This window comes from Parambassis ranga, chromosome 5 (assembly GCF_900634625.1).
Source record: "Parambassis ranga chromosome 5, fParRan2.1, whole genome shotgun sequence".
Taxonomy (NCBI): Eukaryota; Metazoa; Chordata; class Actinopteri; family Ambassidae; genus Parambassis; species Parambassis ranga.
The window spans coordinates 31006893-31018543 of record NC_041026.1 but is presented as its reverse complement, the minus strand read 5'-3'; positions in this window follow the sequence as shown (position 1 = coordinate 31018543).

The following is an 11651-nucleotide window of genomic DNA, read 5'->3' as shown; positions in this document are numbered from 1 at the left end:
TAAATAAAGGATAATGAAAGTCACCTGGGCAAAGGAGGCTAACATTTAATTCTAACTGAGATTTAACTGAGATTTTCTGTATGTGTATATTTGTGTGTATGAGAGAGAAGGAGAGGGTGAGAAAGATGAAAGAGTAAAAAAAATGAATAATATTAGCCACATAAACAAAATGAAAATCAATGATCTGGCTGTATTGTTGTAAAACTAATATGAGGGTAGGAATGAACTGTAGTGATGATCAAAGTCATTCTCCATGAGGTAATAGAGAGGAGGAGGTACAGGGAGAAGTTCCGAAAATATGTCATAACAATTTAGTCGATATGTGAAAGGCCAAATCTAATGAAAAGCTTCCCTATATAGAATTTCAATATTATTCCATCATTCAGTTCATAAGGATGCTTAGATTGAAATCCAAAACTACACAGAATGTCCTTTATAAAGTTCAGCAAGTAATACGGGCAAATAGACTGGGATACGGGCTCGTTCCACCTAAAGCCTTTTCTCGCTACACAGCAGCAGGCCAGGCTGCTCAGTTATTTTAGACCTCCACCTGATGTATTTCCAATTAATGTGGTTATAGTGGCTCTATGGATCATGCTAACACTGCACTCTCCATCTTCATCACATGACAGAACAGCAGACAAGCCGGTTTTTTATATAATGGTGAGTTCTCCAACCATCAGTGATGGATCTTAGGGTAGGATGATATACTGCATCTAAAGGTTGGAGAGTTGAGCCTTGGCTGCACGCCCGTACAGTAAATAACATCACTGCAGTTTAATAGGAAGCCTAATTTCAGTCTGAAAACCTGCATTGGTATAGGCTTTAAAAGTACATTGTTTTGTGGACTACAGACTGTAGACATAATGTTGACATTACAATAATTGCGTATTTTTAATTGTCAATACTTGTTAACTTCATCCTTTTGAATAGCTTCAACAGTTAAGAAACAGTTCTAAGCTGTAAGCTGTAAAGGAGTGAAAGTATAATTGTACAGTGCATTGGTATGATTGTTATAAAGAAGTGAAGTGTTATAAAGAGTAACTCATCAAAGTTCCAAACACGTGCGAGACATGCACTTTTGATACAGAGGCTCCATCCTAAGCTATATTTTAGCAAGATCCTGTTACTGTTCTGCAGTAATCGCACAGAGACAGGCATCACAGTAGGTTGAGTGGTTCACAGACTTTTCACACTGTTTCTGTCACCTCCTTTTAATTTGCTTGCTCTTGGTGGTAGCTGGGAAACATGAACATTTGATGGTTGTGCTTTCTGTAAAGATTAAGATTTACGTAATGCAGCAAGATCTTCAGAATCAGAATCAGATTCAAAATTCTTTTATTTATCCCCCAGGGAAAATACTTTATTTATCACTAAGTACATACCTGGGCTGACTCAGAAACCAGGTGTGCATGAATGTCACTGCAGATGCTATTCTACATTGTGTGTTGCTGGCAATGTCAGTTATGTCACTATGTCGTCGTTGCATGAATAATAATAATAATAATTAAAGCTGCAAGCAGCATTGCGGGCCCTCGCACACCTTGCGATCCGCGGGGCTATCGCTGTCTTCTCTCCTATGCTCTCGTCTCCTATACTGTCCTGTCCTATGCTCTCCCCCTTTCATTTCCACAGATATACAACGAACACATGTTTACAACCAAACTTTCCTGTTACCAGTAGGTGGCGCTATAACCGTATCATCCTATTAGCATATATATCTGTTCAGACTTGGGTCCATAGCAGTACTGTAAGATTTTGTCCACATTGCATAAAGTATATGGGTAGTACTGCAGAAAATAGAGCGAGTTCCTTTGTAATGGCGAATGGTCAACTTTGAGGCCACGCCCCTGCCACACGGTAATACTTTTGAAAGACTGTTGGAATGCGTGCATTCCCTATGGTGTCCTGAGTGGACACAGTGAATTACAGCTCAATTGCATGAAGTATGCGAGGCGTGAAAAGTTTTATAGCAGGGTCAGAAATCGCCAAAAATTACAAAAAAAATCAAAATGGTGGACTTCCTGTTGGGTTTGGAGGGGGGGGTCCAAGAGACTTTTTTGTGCGTCTTGGGGTGATACACATGTGTGCTAATTTTCCTGATCCTGTGTCAAACTGGCCAGCGGGGCTATGCGTTAGGGCAAAAAATACAGGGAGTTCCTTTCTAATGGCGAATGGTCAACTTTGAGGCCACACCCCCACCACACCGTAATACTTTTGTAAGAGTTTTGGAATGCGTCTATTCCCTATGGTGTCCTGAGTTGACACAGTGAGTTTTAGCTGAATTGGATGAAGTATGCGAGGCGTGAAAAGTTTTGTAGCAGGGTCACAAATGGCCAAAAATTAACAGAAATTTCAAAATGGCGGACTTCCTGTTGGGTTTGGAGGGGGGGACTTTTTTGTGCATCTTGGGGTGATACACATGTGTACCAATTTTCATGAGCCTCCCCAAAACAGGCCACAGGGGCATGCAGAAAAACCTATGAAAACACAACATTTTGTGTAGCCAGTAGGTGGCACTCTGTCAAAGCCTCAATATTGTTGTATAGATGTGTTTAGGGTCAGACTCTGATCATACATGTGACATTTCGTACAGATCGGACAGAAAACGAATAAGTTATAGCGACTTCCTATTTCCTCTGAAATGGTCAAACTTTGAGGCCACGCCCTGGCCACACCGTCAGACTTTTGTAAGAGTTTTGGAAAGCGTCTATTCCCTATGGTGTCCTAAGTGGACACGATGAATTTCAGCTCAATTCGATGAAGTATGCGAGGCGTGAAAAGTTTTGCAGCAGGGTCACACATCGCCAAAAATGGCCACAAACTTTCAAATGGCGGACTTCCTGTTGGGTTTGGAGGGGGGGTCCAAGAGACGTCTTGAGGTGATACATATGTGTGCCAATTTTCATAATCCTGTGTCAAACTGACCATAGGGGCTACGCATTGGGGGAGCTATAGAGCCATTTTCGTATGTGCATTTCAAAAGTCAGCAAATTTCAAAATTTTTCGGGCGAATTAATTTTTCTACCAAGTTTGGTGAGTTTTTGGGCATGTGAAGGCCCCCAAAAATGCCATCTCAGGGGGAAAAAAAATTAGTATTAGTAGTAATAATCCTAAGGGTTTCAATAGGGCTCTTGCACCATTCGGTGCTCGGGCCCTAATAATCCTAAGGGTTTCAACAGGGCTCTTACACCATTCGGTGCTCGGGCCCTAATAATAATCCTAAGGGTTTCAATAGGGCTCTTGCACCATTCGGTGCAAGAGCCCTAATAAAAACAATCATCTCATTAAGGTGCACAATGAATCATAACACAACATGAGATTTAGTAGATTGTTTACATACCAGGGCAATCTTATACAGCCTTTTATTTAGACATTTATTTAGAGCACATGTCTAAATGAAGATACTGAAGATAATCAATGCTTTAATTGCTTTTGATTGTTTACAGATGATATCAGTGTTGAGCAGTTAGTACATATTGTCATAGGTTTTTCTTCTTATCATGGTAAAATCCTTGATTTTCCGTTTCATTTGAAAACGTGTTATGTTAACCATTTCGTTTTTTGACTAACTTCTCATTTAAAGTCAATGTCAGTTTTGTTGTGTTTCTTGGTTCCTTGTACTTCTGTACTGATTTTTTATTTTGGTAATTATTAAGTGTCCTTATGTTTCTCAGTTTTCCCCTCCATTGTGATTGGCTGTCCTGCCCTAGTTGTTTCCACCTGTGCCCTATTATCCTTATCTGATGTATTCAGTCATGTGTTTCTACATCATTGTCTGCTTTGTTTCAGTTTCATTTATTGAGTCTTTGTGCTTATTGAGTCTTTACTTCATTTGATTTTAGTTCTTGTGTTCTTTTTTAATTTTTTGATTAAATAAATCCTTATGCATGTATCCTTATATATGTTTGTCTGCGTTTTGGTCCTACCTTACATTATAACATACCGCGTATAAACACTTTATCTTTATTCCATACTCTAGTGGCTAAAGGCACCTTTTTTTTTTCATTCCCACTGTACTATAAAATGATGATGAGTTATTCAGTTATTACAAGTCTATAGTTTTTAAAGCTGGGCAATCAGTGGAAAACAGGGAGAGGTTGTTCACCAATTTAAGTAAACACAAGGGGCTTTGGATACACACTGGGTTCATTTTCTACCTTCAAAGCTCATCAAAGCAGTAACATCATTCAGATGTTGGACAATGAAGCAAAGAAGAAAAACAAAGGATGATAAAAGAGCAACATTATTCATGCCTTTCTCACATTCTAATTTTTCTTTTTCTTTTAAAAATAAGGTAATGCAATAACTGCAGTCTGGGGCCCCATGCACACGGAGTCTGAAGTCTTTTTCGTTTACAAAACGTTTTCCGTAAAAAAACGACAGTGTAAGTTCAGGAAATGCGTGCATCCACACGAAACAGCACAAACCACTGAAACTGCTGTAGTACAGATGTCAGGCCTCTAAGTGTGGTAGCCCTCCAAAAACAGAGAAGAAGACACGGGGCATGTACACAAAACTCGTGTGATGTAAAAAGAATAACATAGATCTAAAAACTTTTTAGTTATTGTCCACTTGCTGCTTGCTGTGTTAGCAGTGGAGCAGAAGATGCGGGTTGAGGGGGAGGTGGAGCTGTGTCGTCATCGTTTCAGAAAAGTAGTGTTTTGGGCGTGGAGACACTGAAACTGCCTTTTCAAACGTATCCACCCTGGGACCCCTTTTCAAAAGTTGTTGTTTTCGCACCTCTAAAACACTGGCTCTGTGCGGTCGAACACCTCCCAACGATACAAAACTTTAGCGGATACGGCCGTTTTCATCAATGTGTAGGCGGTGCCATTTATACAATTCTATGAAGGGTCATGGATTTAGCCTTTAAGGGTAGATACAGTACATCTTTGATGTATCCAAATGGATACAAACACAACAAACAATGAAAACAATGGGACTTATAATGGACTCCTTGGGGACCCCACAGTAATAGCAAACCATAAAGATGAAGACTTGGCTGGTGTTATAGTAGGTATTTAAGTATGGCCTAAACCATTTGAGGGAAATTCATTTGACACAGCAGGTCATCACCCTATGGGGCCACTAACCACCAAAGAACAGATGCCGAGAGGCCCATTCAATGACATCTTAAAAGCCATTAGCTGCTACTGTATATTTGTTCACTATTCCACAGTACCTGATTGTTCAAGTCTAAAACTAAAACTAATGTCTTATCTGCAGGTTAAAGCAATAACAACTTTAAGAAATTTGAGGAAAATTAGTTGTTATCATTAATATGCAGATTTATGCTGCAGTGTGCTGAAATCTTATCAAATCATCTGGACCATGTAAAGCAATTTAATGTTTTTGTCGTCTACTGCATTCTAATAACAGGGATGTGACACATGTCACATTATTACGTAATGTGTCAAATATCCCATTAACAGACAACAAATGATGTCACTGTCATAAATTATTAACATACATAACGAACTACATAACTGATTTTATTATGTTCTTAACAGATCACTTGTTAGCAAGATAGAAAATATTTCCTATTTCTTGTGTTCACAAAAGATGAACACAAGATATCAGTCATATCTGATATCTTATTGAACACAGAAAACATGACTGTCTTTATACTGATGCGTCATTACCATTTCACCCACCCTGTGCAGACACCTGGATCAGGTGTTTACATGCCTTATTCTGGTGTCTACAGGAACATATAAACACACTGAGGGTTGTGATCTCTCAGACTGAAAGCTTACATGTGTTCGCTGTAGGAAGCAAAATGGCCAACATTTTTTTTTCCTGTTTTGCAAAAAAAAAAGAAGGCTGCTCTGCCATACCAGCAAACAAATCCTTAGCATGGGTGTTAGCTTGGAAACAGCCTGTTTATTGTTTAGTATTTACTTTGTGTCAACAGCAAGATTCCTACATGCCAAAACGCGTCGGCTTGGTATTGTCATATCTATTCCTAAAGGCACAGCAGGTGTGCTCGTCCTCTGTACCAGTTTTAGTGTGTGCACCATGGAGGAAGAGACACACTTATTCACTATACGTGAACCCACAAATTAGTTATTCTGTTGTTATTGTCATTATTGTTATGAGTTTATTATATATGGACTTGCCTCAGGGAGCTATATAAGAATGTTTTTATCTGATTTATGTTTAGCAATCACAGGGTGCAGCTGTACATGCACACACCAATTACACCCAGATACAGTAGACCATTATACAAAAACAATTGCAACACACTTTGTAAATAATCTCACAAGCATATGTAGATTCCTTACTCCCCACTGTGTGTGTGCTGGTTTTATTGATTGTGCAGAGTTGGTTTACTTTCTGGATATCCTCCATTACCTGTCAATACATTCTGCACTGATTTCCTCCTCCTTCCTTCTCTAGCCTCCCTGAAGCACCTGGAGTGGAGTCTTTATGTGCCCTGCCTATTCCAGGATCATCCAACCTTTTATTCCCTGTGTTCTCCATTTTTTCTGCACCATTGTAATCATAATACTGTGATGTAACCAAGCATGCAAGGCCCTCACTTCCAGCAGTCACAAACACAAACCCCATCACGCACACACATACACATACATCCTAGCCCAGCATGAGCTCAGCAGCATATCAGCAACTGAAGTAGATCCGTTGACCCCCTGCTTGTACTCTGTGTGAGTGCTAAGACCCAGGATAAGAGATCCTAAGCCTTCCTACCTATTATCACTGTGCTTCCTTCCCAAGCCTCCATCCTTAGCTACCATATCTGCCGTGACAAGTTTTCAGGCTTTCGCAAGTATTATCTCCATCCCTTGTTGTGTTTTCAACCTTGAAAAGAGTTTTGGGAGGATTGTGGTGTAACTCAGCTTCACCAAATCAATAATGGACAAAAATACTTTTTTTTGTTTTTCTCACATTCTGCTCTGTTAACCACTAGTAAGCTTGTTACACAGAAAGAATGCTCACTTCAGACTAATCAGCCCAGCTACCTGAAAACAAACAAACAACTTGTAAGTATAGAAGGCAATGCGAATGCGATCACTTGTGTAAGTGATCTGGCTCAAATAGCTTCTCACAGAAAAATAAAGGAGTTTGGGGTGATGGAGACAAAACTATAAACCCCACATATCTACCACACACAGCTAAGAGACCATAGCTGTGCTCAGAAGTCCCTGTGAAGATTTGTTCTTGAGTGTGGTGGCAGATTGTTAGGTGATGAATGAGAGCAGGGAGTCGGGCCTTTCAAATGGCCCGTAAGCTGGCTGCATTGATTTTTGGTTCCTCACGAACAGTCTCTGGGGAAAACACAGCTATCACCTACAGCGCCTGGTGCACCTCCATCCTAAACGCATGCCCTCAGAAACACACTCACAGAGTAGGCTACATGAGTGAGATGACTGATAGCTGGTAATGTAACAGTCAACCTTTTGTGCAAGATGAAAAACACTTAAGAGTCCCTGGTTGTAAAGGAGAAGAGCACTGCCTGTACTGCCAAGAACTGAAGACAGGAATATGAAAGAAAATGTGAATATTTCATATATTACTGTGATAAAATCATAGACACTGGCATATATAATATAAATCCAGAAAATCCAGATTTAGGATTCAGCCAAAAGTTATACATCTCAGAAATCATTCGGTTGGCAGTTGGCATAGGCAGCTGAGATGTGGCCTGACATATTGCCATTTAAAAATTGCCAATTTGTCCAGATGGAGATGCCATTCAGCATGTCCAACTGTGGTGCAATGCGCTCTGGAGCCACTTGCAAACAGTTCATGGGTGGTTTGGATTGGCTAACAGAGAACATTTGGGAAAGATGGGCCCTCTCCAAGCCAAGTGCTCACACATGTCATATTTCTGTGGGAAGTTTAAAAATATTGTGTGTAAAATGTGGTGTATAATTAGGGAGCCTCAGTGAAATGGTAAAATTAGCTGACACAGTAGGTGTTGTGAAGGAAAGTAATGAAGGAGTCCATCCTTTTTTGGCAAAATTGTGCTATGTGCAAATGTTAAAAAATGGAAGAAAAGAGACATGCAATAAAAATTTAAGGATGAAATATGAAAAAAACAAAAGCAAGTGCATAAAAGTGCCTTTTAGGCAGCGATTTAAAAGACAATAGGGAATAATAGCTTTGCCTGTTCTAGTTTGCGAGTCCTTTTGGCAAGATGCTCTCACACACAAAGTAGAAATTAAAAGAAAAAAGTTGAAGCACTCCAAGTGCCTTGGAGACTAAACTTCCTTGAGTAGCAGGAAACTATGTCTCTGGAGTTATGTCTGCATATATGTGATGAAAAATATGTGATGTACCTTATGGAACATTTTACGGACCAGACAATCTGGATCCTAAGAGAGGAAATGATTTACATGACGGCTAACCTGAGCTGGGTTAAGATGCAAAGACAATGGGATCCACCAGCTGGATAACACACCGGAGACTCCAATAATAAGTTTGTGTGCTAGCAGAGATTTCGAATTGATTTGTATTTTTTTTTAGGTCAGCCTCCATCCGAAGCAGACTCTCAGGATAACATGGTTAGCCATTTTCCCAGAGCTCCATAGGGGTATGCGGAAGGGTCAGCCATGGACATTACAGAGCAGATTCTAATCAAAAACAGTGGGATGACAAACAACCCAGCATTGCTAGTTTGAGTAGTAAATACACCTTTTATTACATTATGACACTGCATTTTACAAATCTTCAAGTAATCACAGTGACCATCTGTTAGAACAATCATCAGAAATACCTTGCTTACCATGACCACTTAGTGGTTTTGTAGCGTCCCTCTGAACTAGCACAGCAGGGTGGCATGAGAAAAAATGAATATGGATTGAAAAATAAATCTTGCTCTCTTAGCACCTTAAGCTAAATTGATCTACCTAACATTTTCAGGAGCTTTGTTACACATAACCTGGTTAGGTGTAGACACTGAAACTACAAGGTTTCAATATTAAAATTACTTCATCAGGTTTAGGTGAAGTTAATCTCAATCTAAAAATGCTCTGACATGTTGTGTTTTAAGATTATAGATGAAGAAGATCAAAGATTTCAGCTTTATGATGGTGTTCACCCATTACCTAATAAATCATTGAGTCCATTATCAGTGGTGATGAGAGAACCCATACTACAGTTAGCCTCAGACTGTGCACTTTAGACTCCAACAGCTACTTCCCATTCTCTTCAAAAGAAGGTGAATAAACAGCTAATATGATCTTGAACTTCCTCTCTTCTCTTCACTGTGCCATAGGTAAAACCCCATCAACACACCCGCAGCTTCCTTCCCCAATGTGCCCACCTTTGGCCGGCTGCACTATACGTGCCATAAATCAACACTGGCAACAAATAACATTACAATCATTCAGTAATGGATTGCACCTTTCACTGGGGGGATGCACAATCCATTAAAATTCAATTTAGCCCCCACACTTATTTCTCCAAACAAGTAAAAGTGCCAGTCATCATTTTGCAATGTAGGGAGAGACTTGGGCACTTCTGGGTTGGGGAGATTGATGAGAAGAGAGATTAACACTTCATTTTCAATGCCACTGGAGATAGCCAGACCATAATGAGATAAATGGACTGAAAAGAGAGTTAGAAGGAAAGAAAGTGAGAAAAGATATAGATCCAGAAGCAGAGTAGATTGTGGTTGAGCACCGGGCATGTCTGACAAGGTTTCAGGCCCTGGGCAGGAAGTTTTAGTCCAGGGCGGGCAGGGATGGATGAGGCAGAATGTGGAAAATACATCTATTATAAGACAAGCAGGTTGACATTTAGCTAGCCAGTGTTCTGACTTTGGAGGCCAGAGTTGACCCCATCTACCCTATGACCTAACAATGCCACCTCAAATCTGACAGCCTTGGATGTAACTTCAAGGATGTTGGCAGAGAGAGCCTGCCAATAAGTGAGCTCTGAGCAGAAGGCGAAATGCTGCCAGTGTAAAAACAAGGACCGAGATGCATGATACAGAACAAGAGTCATTCACAATACAGTCTTAAACATTTGTTTTCTTTTGTGCACTGTATTTGGTTCTTTAGTTCTAATTTCTCCATAGTGACAAATATTCTATGGCTCAGTGTGATAGGACAGGTTACCGATCACATGGTTGGCAGTCTGATTTCTCTCCACATGATACTTGAATAACTTCAAGTTTCTTATAAAGACAAGTGAGCACCTTGCATGAAAGTAACGAAGTAGGATTACTTAAATTGTGTACTGAAGTATTAAAAAGCCAGATATGTACTTTATTGGAGTATTATTTTTCCTCCTACTCCTTTTACTTTAATACATAAATTTGATGAGTTGAATACTTTTACTCTGACACATTTTCTATGAGCAGCATTGTTACTCTGTGCACAGGCACACAAGACATTTTAAGCTGTGCACAGTGAAGGAGGCGGAGACCGAGGGGAGGTGGAGGTTTCTCAGTAGAGTGTGTTGCTAACCCACAAGTCAGTGTTGTTATGTTAAGCTGTTGCTATTCAGTGAGACAGATGCCTCAGTTACATTGTTCCTTTTCAACTGCATTTGTCCTCTGGTGCTGTAGGAGACGGCTGCCTTACCAGTGTCTCCTACGCACCCGAGTGTTTCTTACTTTCTTTAACGTTTTTATCTACTTATTTTACATATCCTGTGGATATATTTTAACCCTAACATGGCACCACCATGCGACAGTCATCTTGTTTATTCAAGAGAATAACTTTTTGCTAACGTTGTAATGCAGCACAACGTCCCGGCAGAGCTGAGGAGGAAGTACAGGGGCTGCAAGGCAGGAGTTAAAGTAAAGGCTGCACGTAGACGTTTTAAGCCAGCAATCCCCTCTGTAATAATGGGCAACGTCATCTCACCGCCAAATAAGATGGACGAGCTGTCTGCCCTGAACAATCAATGGCGTTACCGTGAGTGCAGCTTATATACCGGATGCTAACATGGATCTACCGGGTTTTACTGCTGTGAGAGCCGACAGAGACACAAACGCTTGCGGGAAGAGCAGAGGTGGGGGGATCATCATATATGTGAACGTCCCACCGGGCGCAGATGCATCAGGTGCCTGTGAGAAGATACACACAGTAACAGCAAGGCTGCAGACAAAGCACCCCGAGGCGTTTATGGTCATATCTGGGGACTTTAACCATGCTTCCCTGGACTCCACCTTGACCTCCTTCTACCAGGCTGTAGACTGTCCCACAAGGCAGAACAGAACAATAGACCTGCTGTATGCCAACGTGAAGGACACCCACAGAGCCACCCCTCTCCCCCCACTTGAAGGTGGCCTTCATGAACAGAGACAGAGAGGCTATTCAATCAGCACAGCAGGAGGTGAAACAATGCCTAAAAGAGGCAACGGACAGCTACAGGAGGAAGGTGGAGAAGAAACTGAGTGAGATGTCAGTGGACCACTACTTGGTGTCCTGGATTGCTGACTACCTCATGGAGACATCCCCTTTACACCTCAGACTTCTGCTACAACTCAGAACTGTGTCACATCCAGAAGTTTGCAGATGACACAGCCATTGTGGGGTGTATCAGGGATGATGGAGAGGATGAGTACAGGAGTGTAGTCAGCAACTTTGTCACCTGGAGTCAGGTGAACCATCTCCAGCTTAACACCTCAAAGACTAAGGAGCTGGTCATCGACTTCAGGAAGTCAAGCCCACAGC